We start from the raw sequence: 12,803 nt of genomic DNA, 5'->3' as shown, positions 1-12,803 counted from the left end.
ATAATTCACACCGTAACAATTCAATTTACAAAGCAACTTTGCAAGCTAATTTTACACAAAGCAACTTTGCAAGTTAATTTTACACAAAGAAATAGGCTCATAAATCCATTAACACCTCTTATTAATATTTTGCCTTCATAAAACTATCTGGAACACAAATTGTATCATCAGACACCATGATTGATTGATCTGCCCCTGTATCCCTCAAAATTTTAATCTGTTTACTTATTTTGTTGGAGGAGTAAGAGTACACTTCTCCCTTCGACACAAAACATCCAGACCATCTGTTAGCCCGACTTCCTTCACCAGTAATCAAAGAAGAATTCTCTGGACCATCCTGAACCATATCCCACATTCCTGTACATTCTGAGGGAACGTGTTTCACGTGTACTACTGCTACAGTTTTAACAACAATTTCCTTTTCTGACACAACCTTTTCTGAGGATTCCTCAGGCGTTCCAAAGGTAATAGGTCTACCATTTAATTTCCAGCAATCTGCCCCAAGGTGTCCTACCATGTTACAATGAAAACGCTTAGGCTTTCAAATGTCACTTCCGCCCTCAGTAACTTCCTTTCAGGTCTGAGGAGAAATTTCCTGAGATTTTCCAACTGTCCCTTCTCTTCCCTGACTACTTGCCTTCCTTTCACCTTCTCATCTTCTCGGCTTTATGGGGATGAGAGAAAATAGATTTAGATCTATGGACCAATTCATAATCATCAGCCATCTCCGCTGCCTGTCTAGCTTTTTTAACCTTCTGGTCTTCAACATGGATTCTAACTACAAGAGGCAGTGAATCTTTAAATTCTTCCAATAAATGTTATCTCTATCTTTAATGCCCTTATCCAAGAGTCAAAATTACTTTGCCTTATCCTTTCAAATTCAATATACGTTTGCCCAGGCTGTTTCCTTATATTCCAAAATCTCTGCTTGTATGCCTCAGGGACTAACTCATATGCACTCAGAATAGCCTTTTTTACGACATCATAATCCACCGAAAATGTGGATCCATGGATATAAAGTTAATTGACGGACAGGAAGCAGAGGTATATGGTAAATAGGCATCACCCAAATTGAGAAAGGTTGGATGTGCTGTACCCCAGGAGTCAATACGAATCTTCTTTCATTCTTGGTATACTTAGTTGATTTGGATTTGCATACGGGGAACATAATATCGACAGTTGCTGATGCTACAAAAGTAAGAAGTTTGCCAAACAGAAAAGTGAATCGTAAGATACTTCAAGGGATTATGGAATAGGCTGGTAATTTAATGTTGAAAAATGTGGACTAATTTTTAGGATGAAAACCAAGGAATGTGAATACATATTGACTGGAAAGACACTGAAGTGTGTGGGTCACAGAGCAGTTCAAATATATATTTCCCAGAAAATGAATGCAGGTAGTTAAAACACAACAAAAAGGCTAATACATTGTGGGTTTTATAAAGAGGGAATGGATTGCAACAGTAAAGAAGTGATAAAAAAAACTGTGCAAAACATTGGAATACTGTACACAAATTTGGATGCCCCATTATGGGAAGGACATTAAAGCCATGGAGAGCAATTGTTTTGATGTACCAGGATAACTGAAAGGATGAGATTTTGGGACTATTTCAGCTGTAGAGCTAAGATGGTTAAGAGGTGATGTATTAGATATTATTAAAATAATAGAGCATTTTTATGGAGGAATATGGAAGGCTGGTAGGAGTGTCAGTGACAAGGAAACAGAAATTTAAAATTATTCTCAAGGAATGAGGAGATAGGAGAGGAGAAATTTCTTCATCCAGGATATTGTTGGAGTAGGAATGCTTCGCCACAGAGAATAGTTAAGCCAAAGACACTGGCAATCTTTAATCGAAAATTGACTAAATATTTCAAGAAGAGGAAGCTGCAAGGGTCATGTAGTGACTGCAGGCAGTAAAATTGTTCAAAGAAAGAGCTTCAGTTTTATAGAACCATAACGTGACACAGCACAGAGGGAGGCCATTTGGCCCATTGTACCTGTGCTGGCATTTTGAAACAGCTGTCCAATTAGTCCCACTCTCCTCCTCTTTCTCCATAGCCCAGAAAATGTTTCCTTTTCAAGTATTTTTCCAAATTTCTTTTGAAAGTTACTATTGAATCTGCTTTACCTTCTTTCAGGCAATGCATTCCAGACCTTTATATCACATTGTTTCCTCAAGCCACTTCTTTTGATAATATTTGCTTTAAATCTGTGTCCTTTGGTTACTGACCCTTCTGCCACTGGGGAGTTTCTCTTTATTGACTCCATCAAAGTCCCTCCAGAATTTGAACACCTTTATCAAACCTCCCCTTAACCTTTTCTGCTCTCTGGAGAGCTGTGCACTTTGATCACCTCTGCATGTAATTGAAGTCTTACATCCCTGTAGCTTCCTTGTTGTTGTAAGGTGGCTGGTTTATATTATTTGTGATAGAGTTGACCTGCAGACATTTGGTGGGTTGAAGCAATGAGCCGTAGCCTCCGACTAGCATCAGAAAATGCTGGTCTGCAGAAATTACAAGAAATAAATACCTACTTACCTGGTCTTGAAAATAATGTTGACACTACTGTTCACCAGAGGTGCTTGGGCCTGCATCGAAAGAATCCTCACAGGCCCGAGCAAAGACGAGATCCAGCGTACTCAAGGAGGACAAGCCCCCTTTTTCACAGCACTAGCTACGGTAAAGCAGGTAAGTTTAGAGAGCCAGGGAAATTGACAGGCCAGGGAGGAGGTAAGTGTATAGGGTAAATCAATAGGATTTGGGGCTAGGGGGAGATCCGGTAGGGGGAAGTGGTGGGTGGGGTGGCGGGGGGGGGTTGGGGGGGGAGGTGGGTGGTGGGGGGGTCGGTTGGAGGTCTGGTGGTGTTGGTCAGAGGTGCAGTGGGTGTGTGTGCCCGGAGGTTCAGGAGGGATGGGGGAGTGGGGTGCGGTGTTGGGGGGGGGAGGGGTGTGGTGTGCAGAGGTCCACTGGGGCAGGGGTTGGAGGTCCAGCAGCGGGTTGGAGGTCGCAGGTCCTGGGGTGTTCAGAGGGTCCACAGTCCAGGGGGTTGGGAGGTTGGAGGTGGGGTCCAGCGGCAAGGGGATGTGGCAGAGGTGGTCCGTGGTCCTGAGTAGGGTTGTAGGGTTGAGGGGGGTCTGAGGTCCAGAGGGACCCCAGGTCTGGGGGGGTGGGGAAGGTGGAGGGTGACAGAGGTCGGGGGAGTGATGGTGAGTCCCGTTGTGGAGAGGGGAAGGGGTGCGATTTGGTGGGGGGGGGGGATGGGAAGGGAGTCCCATGGGGTCAGTCTGCGTCTTTACAACAGCTACTCAGAAATTAGAAGAGGTTTTAATTCTTCTAACTTTTTCAAGTTAACTATTGGTATAACCCCAGTGGAACCATCCAAAGTTTGTGATTTTGTTGCATTATTGGATAGTTCCCAGCACAGCGCAATTGTCCAGAGGGACTGTGCACTTCTGGCAATTGCCATGGAAACCCTTACCTGGGAACTTACCAGAGACATTCCTCAGCAGATCTTTGAGGTACCCCCTCCCACCCCCCAAATCTGATGCTGGGGAGTGTGGAAACTACAGGCCATCAAGTTTATTTATAATCTACTCAGCAGCAACTACATGTGTGCTTTCAACTCCAACTCTTACTCTACAATGACTGATGAGATAGCCCCTACTACTCTGCTATTGGTTACTACAGATCATGCAATTTTGCCTAACAAGTATTGTTCTTAATGGTACATTACAACTAAATAAAACAATAATTACTACATTCCTCTCCCTTTAACTCTGCTATACATGTTATATACAAGTATATAACATATATATACATATACATATATATATACAAGTGCATATTTTTCAGGACAACATAATATTTGCACTGGGTAAGAAATTTCCAAGTTCAGTCTTTCAGGTGGTTTCCTGGTACGTGTGGATCGTCACAGCTCCACAACTTCAGACACTTTTTCAGGAACCTCCTTTTCTGGAGTTGTCTGAACATCAGGTGCTTCTGTGGGCACTTGCAGTTCTATATCCTCAACTCTTAGGAACATCAGACATGCCAGTCCTAGGTTGAGTGTCCTCAACAGGACATGCAGACCTGGTCAGGATCACTGTTGGAACCCAATCTTGGTGATTTGTCTCTCTCTTCCTTAAATAGTCCACATGTTTACAAATGATCCAGCTTTACACATCCACCTGGTGAGATAGAGGGCCACTTTGGTCCTTCCCCAAAATTTTTCACGTATACCAGCTCTTCCACAGTAAATTTCTTCTCATGACTCTGCCAGTCTTGTCTAACTTTCTGTCTTCCCTGACTCCTTTCCACCTTCCCCTCTAAATGCGGCATTATAAAGCTCAACCTCATCCTGAGGCAGCATTTCACCAATAAATCCACAGGTGTAACACCTGTTGTTGTATGAGGGGCAATCCTGGAATGAGAAAGAGAGCGTGCTAACTTGGTTGCTAAGGAATCGCCAGTTAGCGTGTTCATGCCTGCCTTGAACGTTTGAACCGCCCTCTCGGCCAGTCCGTTTGAGGTAGGGTGGTATGGTGCAGTTTTCACATGAGTGATATGTTGAGGCTGACAAATGGTTGAAACTCAGCACTCATAAATGCTGTGCCATTATCGGAAACAACTACTTCTGGTAGCTCGTGAATGGCAAAACTCTGACGTAGTTTTTCAATTGTAGCGGCCGACGTTGGTGACTTCACCTCATATACGTCCAACCATTTTTAATGACCATCGACAATGAGTAGAAACATTGTTCCCAGGAAAGGCCCAACGTAGTCAATGTGTAACCTCATCCAGGGTCTACCTGGCCACTCCCATGGGTGTAATGGAGCTGTCAAGGGCAACTTTTGCAGTTGCTGACATTGCACACAGTGCTTTACTAAACTCTCTATTCTGTTATCCATCCCAGGCCACCATAGATTGCTGCGTGCTATGGTCCTCATTTGAGAAACTCCTAGATGGGCACTGTGTATTTCAGTTAAAAGTGACTCCCTTCCCTTTGGAGGAACTATCACTTGTGCTCCCCACAACCATCTTGGCTGGTTATTTCATGTCTTCTGCTGAAGTACGGTTTTATTTCACCAGATACAATCTCCTGTGACCAACCATTTAGCACATGTTCTCAGACCTGAGATAGGACTGGGTCTCAACTTGTCCAGTCTCTGATCTGTCAAGTCTATACTAGTGAGGAATCTAAGAAATTTAACAGTAAAACAAGTTCCTGTGGAACTGGGAGGCTCTCATCATTTTCTTGTAAAGACGAATGACTAAGTGCATTGGTGTTTGCGATTTGATTGCCAGGCCTCTGTATGAAAGTGCATTTGTATGCTGCCAGAATTAAAGCCATTGTTGTATTCTCATTGAGGCTTTGGATACCATAGCCTTGTCCTCACTAACCAATCCTGGCAATGGTTTGTGGTCTGAAACAATTGTGAAATGGTGGCTGTGTACGTACTGGTGAAATTTCTTGACACCAGAGATGATGGGTAGACATTTTTCTATCTGCGAGTACCCTTTTCTGCTGTGGTAAGCATTCTTGATACATAATCTATTGGCTGTTCCGTGCCATTGTCCATCAGATGAGAGAGGACTGCTCCCACTCCGCTGGGAGATGCATCACATGTCAGCACCAATTCTTTCATCTGGTCAGTATGCACTGATAGGTTGGGCGAGTTCAACAATTGTTTCACCTTTATGAAAGTTTATTTCTCAAGCACCTCCCAAGACCAACATTGCTTCTTTTTTATTAGAAAATGCAGGGAGGCCAGCACTGAAGACAAATTGGGTAAGAACTGCCTATAATAGTTGATCGTTCCTAGGATTGATTTGAGCTCTGAGACGTTCTTTGGCACAGGTGCCTCTCTTATGGCTCTCACTTTCTCCTCAAACAGGTGGAGGCCCTATGAATCTACCTGGTGACCCAAATAGATTACCTCCCTCGCTTGGACCATGCACTTTTCTTTTAGGCGCACTTCAGCTTGCAAGAAATATTTTAAGATGTCTTCTAAGTTTGACAAATGCTCTTTTTCAGTGAATCCGGTCACCAATACATTGTCTAAATAGAGTACAACCTGGGGCAGTCCCTCCAATAAGCTTTCCATTGTTCTCTGAAAAATGGCACAAGCGGAGGAGACAGCGAGAGGCAACGTGTATATTAGTACAACTCTTTGTGCCTATTAGTTGTGACAAATTCCCAGGTGGCATTATCCAACTCTAGTTGTTGATAAGCATGATTCATGTCAAGCTTTGCATAGGTTGTCCCTCCTGCCAGATTGGCATACAGGTCTTTGAGTTTTGCAATACCTGTCTAGCTTAGCTACTTTATTAACCGTCAGTTTGTAGTCTCCACAAATTCGGATGATTTGGTCAGGTTAAGGACAGGGACTATGGGTGCTGCACATTCTGAGAACTGAACAGGTTATACAATGCCCAGTTTGTCTAGTCTGTTCAATGCCCAGTTTGTCAAGTCTGTCCAGTTCAATGTGGACTTTTTCTTGCAGGGCATATGGCACCATCCTTGTCTTCATGAAGCGAAGATTTGCTTCCAGATCCACATGAATCTTGGCCTGCAGGCCCTGGATTTTCCCTAGTTTGTCTTTAAAGACAGTGGCGTACTTTCTAAGTATCTCTGGTAGCCCACTTGCCTTCAACTGGAAAATTTCAGCCCATTCTAACTTAATCCCCTTTATCCAGTCTGGCCCCAGGAGGCTTGGCCCTTCACCTGTTACCACCATCAAGGGTAGTTTTGCCAATTAGCTTCCATAATGCATAGTTACTCTGCTTATGCCTTTTACTTGAATGTCTTCATGCGTATATATTTTTAGCTTGGTGTCTGTTTCTTCTAAATTTAATTGATTTTCACCATTATTCAAATACGTGAAGGTATGTTCTCCAATTACTGCAGCGGAAGCTCCTGTGTCCACTTCCATTCTAACAGGTTTGCCATTTACTTTCACTGTGACAAATATTGGTTCTGTCTTTCCAACTTTCAGATTAAACAATCAGTATATGTCAGAATGTGTTGTTTCAGGCTCTTCTACATTCTAGATTTCATCGGGCTTCTTCTTTTGTTTACAAGCCTGCTTGAATCTTTCCTTGCATTGCCTCACATGTCCATTTCTGTGGCAATAGTAGTACTCAATTTTTTTAAACTGCCAGTTGCTAAAAGACTGATTGTTTCCACCTCTATTAAAATTATTCATTGATTTTGCTGCTAAGTTATTTTACTTTACTCTTCGGCTAGCAGGGGTTGTTTCCTGCCTCTTAGCTGAGTCTCGTTTTTTGTGTCAATTTTGGCTGAGATTTCCCACCCGCTGTGAAGGATGGTGCCATTTGGTTCATTCTGTCTTGCTTTTGAATCGCTTTCTGTGGCCAGTGTCATCTCTAGAACCTTCTTGAAATCCAGATTCACTTCGGACAATAATCTTTTCTGAATAGAGTCCTCCTTCACACCTCACACTAAACGATCTCTGAACATGTTGTTCAGAGTCGTACCAAACTCACAGTGTTCCATTAGCTGCTTCAAATTTGCCACGTAGCAAGCAATTGTCTCACCGGGGGCTCTATTTCTCAAATTAAACCTAAACTTCTGTATCGCGACTGGGATCTTGGGTTGAAAGTGACCCTTCACGAGCTCCACCACTTCATCAAAATTCTTCAAATCTGGGGCACTGGTTGCCATCAAACTTCAAATCAAACCGTAGGTTTTGCTCCCACAAGTACTCAAGAGGATCACGCTTCTCTCCTCTTCTCCAAAACCTCATGCGTTGAGGCATTCTATGCGTTGAGACCAATCATTTGTGGCTGGTTCAAAAAGATCAATTCTCCCAAACTGTGGCATTTTGAGGGGAGATAACTACTTCAATTCTAACAGAGCTTGCTACTTACAATCACTGAGTAAGGTACAATGCCGATTTCTTTCTAACTTGATTTCTTCTGTTCAATCCTGTTTTATCCTCGTCAACAATTTTTTGTAAGAGTGGCTGAGTTTTACTATTAATGATAGAGTTGATCTGCAGACACTTCTTGGGTGGAAATATTACATTTATTTACATTCTACTCAGCAGCAATTACATGCGTGCTTTCAGCTCCAACTCTAACTCTACACTGACTGATGATGTAGCCCCTGCTGCTATCCTTTTGGTTACTACAGATCATGTGATCTTGCCTAACAAGTATTATTCTTAAAGGCACATTACAACTGAATGAAACCAAAATTACTACACTTGTAAACCTCTAAGGCCTTGATATCTAACCACACCCAATTTACCATTACGCTGGTGGGAAAACAAACCATTGTTGTCCAGAACACATCTGGACAAGTGAGACTTGCGGAATTCAGGACTTACCATTAGGGCCTTCCTCAGATTGCAGACATCTGAGGAGAAGAAGATGCTGGAGCCCTACAGTTAAGGGGCCCTGGAGAACATGTACATCGCATGCTGGGTGGGTCCTCATGGACATGCCTCCACTGTGAAGCTGCTCTCGGAAAACAAGAGGTCTCCGTTGATGTCTTGGGCCTGCTTCGGAATGTCAGGATCTTGGCCATGGGCTGCTATGGATGATCGGTAGTGGGTGGTGCATGGGAGAGGAAAGTCTAGCTGTGAATGGGAGAGGAAGGTGTACCGGGGAATGGGTGAGGCTGGGAGGGTGGGAACAAAGGTGCTGGTGGGGGGGTGGTGAGAGGCAGACAAATGTGCCAAGGGTGGGTGAGCTTGGGAGGGGGAGAACAAAGATGTCATGGAGGGTGATGTAGGGAGGGGGGAGGAGCGGATACAGGGGGAGGAGGGTGTATTGGGGAGAATGCTGCAAGTGGTGATGTAGGTGTAAGTGGGGAGGAAGGTGTAAGGGAAGGAGTTCGGAGATCGAAAGGTGCCCAGGTTTAGGAGGGAGTAAGGGTGGAGAAGGGAGTAAGTGGGGGTGGATGCTCAGGTGAACGTTCAAAGGAGGGGGTCTGTGGTGTCAATAACTACCTCCTGGGGAGTGAACAGAGGGCCAATGTGGTAGGAGGGAATGATGAATGTGAGAGGAGGCAGAGGAAGCTGGAAGGGTGGGAGAGTAAGGGTGCATTAGTAATGGTAGAAGGGTCAGCAAGGGTGGTTGGTTGGGACTTGTAGGCAGAACTGAATGCTGCGGGTGGGAAGGAGGAGGTTGAGGGCGATGGGATTCTAAGCAAGTTAGGGAACGTGCACATCCACCTGGACATCCAGGAACGATAAGGATTTAGGTTGGTTGTTGACAGTGGGAAGGTGGAAGGTGATGCCGGGGAGGTCCACAGTAATTGCGGAAAGGACATGGGCATTTGGGGGAGGGGAAAGGATGCGGGAGCTGACGTGATACTTGACCACGACCAGGGTTTCCAAAATCGAAAGTGAGCAGAGCCTCATGTTGGACAGGAACAGGTGCTGCATTGAAGTGCAGTCAATGGGTGGGCGGAGATGCAGGTCAGCTCAGATGGACAACTGAAAGAGAACCCCAGCAGGCAGCATTGAAAATGCCCAGGACAGTGAGACGAGTGTGATGGATGAAGGCTCCACGTGTGTGAGAGAGTGCTTGCATGAGGCTCAAAAAGTCCCTGTCACACACACACTTCTCACTCCAGAACCACTCATGATCCAATTGCATGCTGTTGAACTGCTAGTGGGAGGACATGCAGTGGGATGGCTCACAAAACCTGTCAATGAAGCTGAAAGACACCACTACACATTATTTGGTGAAAGTGAATATATTTTCAGATTATAAAGTGACAAAATGTGTTCACTCGTGCGTCCATTTGTGATCAGAATTTCTTAACATTTCTAGGCCTAACACGTCTTCTAGGTGCTGCCCTGACATGCGCAGCAGGGGTGGAGACAGCCTGTGCAAAGGTTGGCCCTGTTGCCTCTGATGTCTTTGGAGTGCATCCTCTGGACAGCCAAGGCCTTGAGGGGTCCGATTTGCTTTGGCTGTGCTTCTGTGGACCAACTGCTCCCTCTGTGGTGACGGAGGAAGAGCCTGAGGGGGTCATAGGCAAAGGGGACTCAGAGGAAGTGGACAGCCTTGGAGATTCGTGAGTGGATGACCAAGAGGTATCCAGCTGCTGCTCCTCCTTCCTTCGGGTGCCCGAGGGCCTCAGCCTGACTCCTTGAGGGGAGGGAGCAACCTGGAGGGACATCGGGGTGCTCCATTTCCTTCTCACATTGCCACTGCAGGAACTCACCCACGGCTACCCCGAAGGAGTGCAGGTTTGCACGCATCTTTGCATTCTGTCCATGGAGACCTCCATATGTGCACATGTGGGCATCACTTCATCAGAGATCAGGCAGACGCACTACCCTGACTTGCATGCCACTCTGCTGAGGGCTTCCAACATTCCAACAGTTCTGCGAGTTGTTCTCCTGTCTTCTGCTGACTCTCCATGATGAGTTGGAAGTCAAATCCAGAGGCTTGTCATCTGTCTTGGGCCTCACAGACCTCCTCCCTAGCAGTCCTCTGAGTGCCGGGGAGCTCGGCTGAACCTGCCTCCTTCTGCTGCGGACATGCGGATTGTGAATCCGAGCCCACTCTAGATCCATGTCCCACCGAGGTGTGTGTGTCTGCGCTGGTGGAGGGTGTGGGTAAGCGCTGTGACAGGTCTTCCAGGCTGCTTATTTCCAGCTCTTCAATGGAGAAGCTGTCTTCTTGGCTGGAGGTGAGGACCTGGATGGAACTGAGGGACTGGCTCGCTGAGGGCGTTGGTCGCTTGGCAGATCTCCCTGTGGAGATAATTAGGGATGGCAGCCCAGTCAAAAGCAGGAGAGAGAGCACTCACAGTTGCATTGAGAGAGGGATGATGTGGCGCAGTTTCCTCACTTGGGTGTTTGCAGTCAACCTCACCAGCTCTGCATGTGCAGTCCACATCCTCACCAGTCAGCCCGATGGCACGCTCCTCAAAGTGAGTGAGGGGCCTAATGTGGGCCACTCCACCCCGGTCTTGGGCCTCACCCTACTGTTGTGATCCAGCTTCTCTTGCATGAAAACAGATGGAGAGAGTGTGAGCAGGACGCATGCCACTGCATGAAATGTTTGTGTGGTGAGCGGAACCATGGACGGGATACGATGCAAGCTCGAGAGGTTATGGGCCTGATGGAGATGTGAGGGTGTGTGTGAGAGTTAGTGGTGTTGTACCTTGCGGTGTGAGATCCCTGTGGATGTGTGTTGGGTTTGGGAGCGTGTGAGTTGAGGGTGATGAGGTGGTTGATGCCTGGATGAGATCACTCAGCCTCTTCCTGCACTGGATAACTGACCTCCTCTGAGCTCCGTTGGTGCTGACCGCCGCTGCCAGTGCCTCCCAGGCCAAATTAGTGACTCTGCTGGACGTCCTGTGGTCAGAGCGAGGCTAGAGTCCATTGCGGTGGCCTTTCACTGTGTCCAGTAGGTGCCCCAGCGAGGTGTCATTAAATGTGGGGGCTGCAATCTTTTTTGCTTTTGGGGATATCTGTTGCCTGGAGCAGTCCAGGTCTGTAGACGAGAAGTAGGCTGTGCTCTGGTGTGCTTTAAATACGACCTCCAGGTGAGGAAGCACTGAGGTTCACAGCGTGGTGTGAAAATGCGAGCTTGCCTCCCCACCAGTTGTCCAGCATGTTTCCCACCAGGAAGGGGATGATACACTGTGAAGTCATGCCATTGCGGCCAGCGGGTAAAACATCCTTTTTCATGGCTACTGGGATGATTCCACCCACCAAAATATATTTTTTGCCAATGTTTCATGACAAACACAACAGGGTAAGTGATGATTGCTTATTGATGGGGTCATATGGAGTATGAAGGTAATATTCTTTGAAAAAAATAGTCAAAGATCAATAGCTCATTTTGCTATTTGACATATGGAATACTTTATGCATTAAAAAATCTCTTCCCTAATCTGTCTTATTTGAAGCTTATATGTTACCCCCATATCCTCTAGTTCTGTGAGCCGAGTCTATATTATTATGTTCCTAAATCTGCTGAGTTCCTTCTCACCATTGTTTGAAAACTCGATCCCTTTGGCTTCTTCTTTCCACCTCCAATAATGTCATTTTGTTTCTTAGAGCAACACGATTGAGCTGCATTTATTTTACACCTGTTCATTGTCACATAACCCATTGTTCATTTCATTACTGTGCCATATGCTATTGTTTAATTTCTCAGTGGTCATTCAAATGTGGCACTGTTCACTTAAGCTATGTAATTGTGTTTCATAAACTTATCCAATTTAATTAAATGTTGCTTTAGTCATCTGCCTTCACATGGTCACTAATTCCATATTTTCAGCCCTTCCAGCTGTTCTTTAGAGTTGCATAATTCTTTTGACATTGCCATTGGTACACATTACATAAAAGCTGGAATCTCACATATTGCATGTACTACATAATGATTACATGCACACTGCTTGAAACTTGCACAGAAGGTCATGCATTTTGTATGAGGTGAAGGCTAGGGTATTTATGCATTCGCTGTAAACAATCAAAAGTCCAAAAATTCAACACCCTGATGACTCTAGGGAGTTAGAAAAATCAATATTGACCGTTGTGTCAATAACACAAGGCTTCTGCTTTCTACCTCTATAAGTGGCTTTATAGTTCACATTGATTTATAGTGTACTTATCGAGGAATTGACACTGACATGCAGAAGTAGTACAGTGCCAGACATGAATGAATCATTGCCTATTACCGAATCTGTATTCAGTTAATTCAGATATATTTACTTAATATATATTTACCAAATTGCTTAAAAGCTCATTATTGCAATTAGTGCAAACCTGATATTAATTCTATACTTCTTTTGCTTAATGTATGTTTTA

Source organism: Carcharodon carcharias, chromosome 11, assembly GCF_017639515.1.
Source record: "Carcharodon carcharias isolate sCarCar2 chromosome 11, sCarCar2.pri, whole genome shotgun sequence".
Taxonomy (NCBI): Eukaryota; Metazoa; Chordata; class Chondrichthyes; order Lamniformes; family Lamnidae; genus Carcharodon; species Carcharodon carcharias.
The sequence above is the reverse complement of the archived record's forward strand: the minus strand, read 5'-3'. Positions refer to the sequence as shown.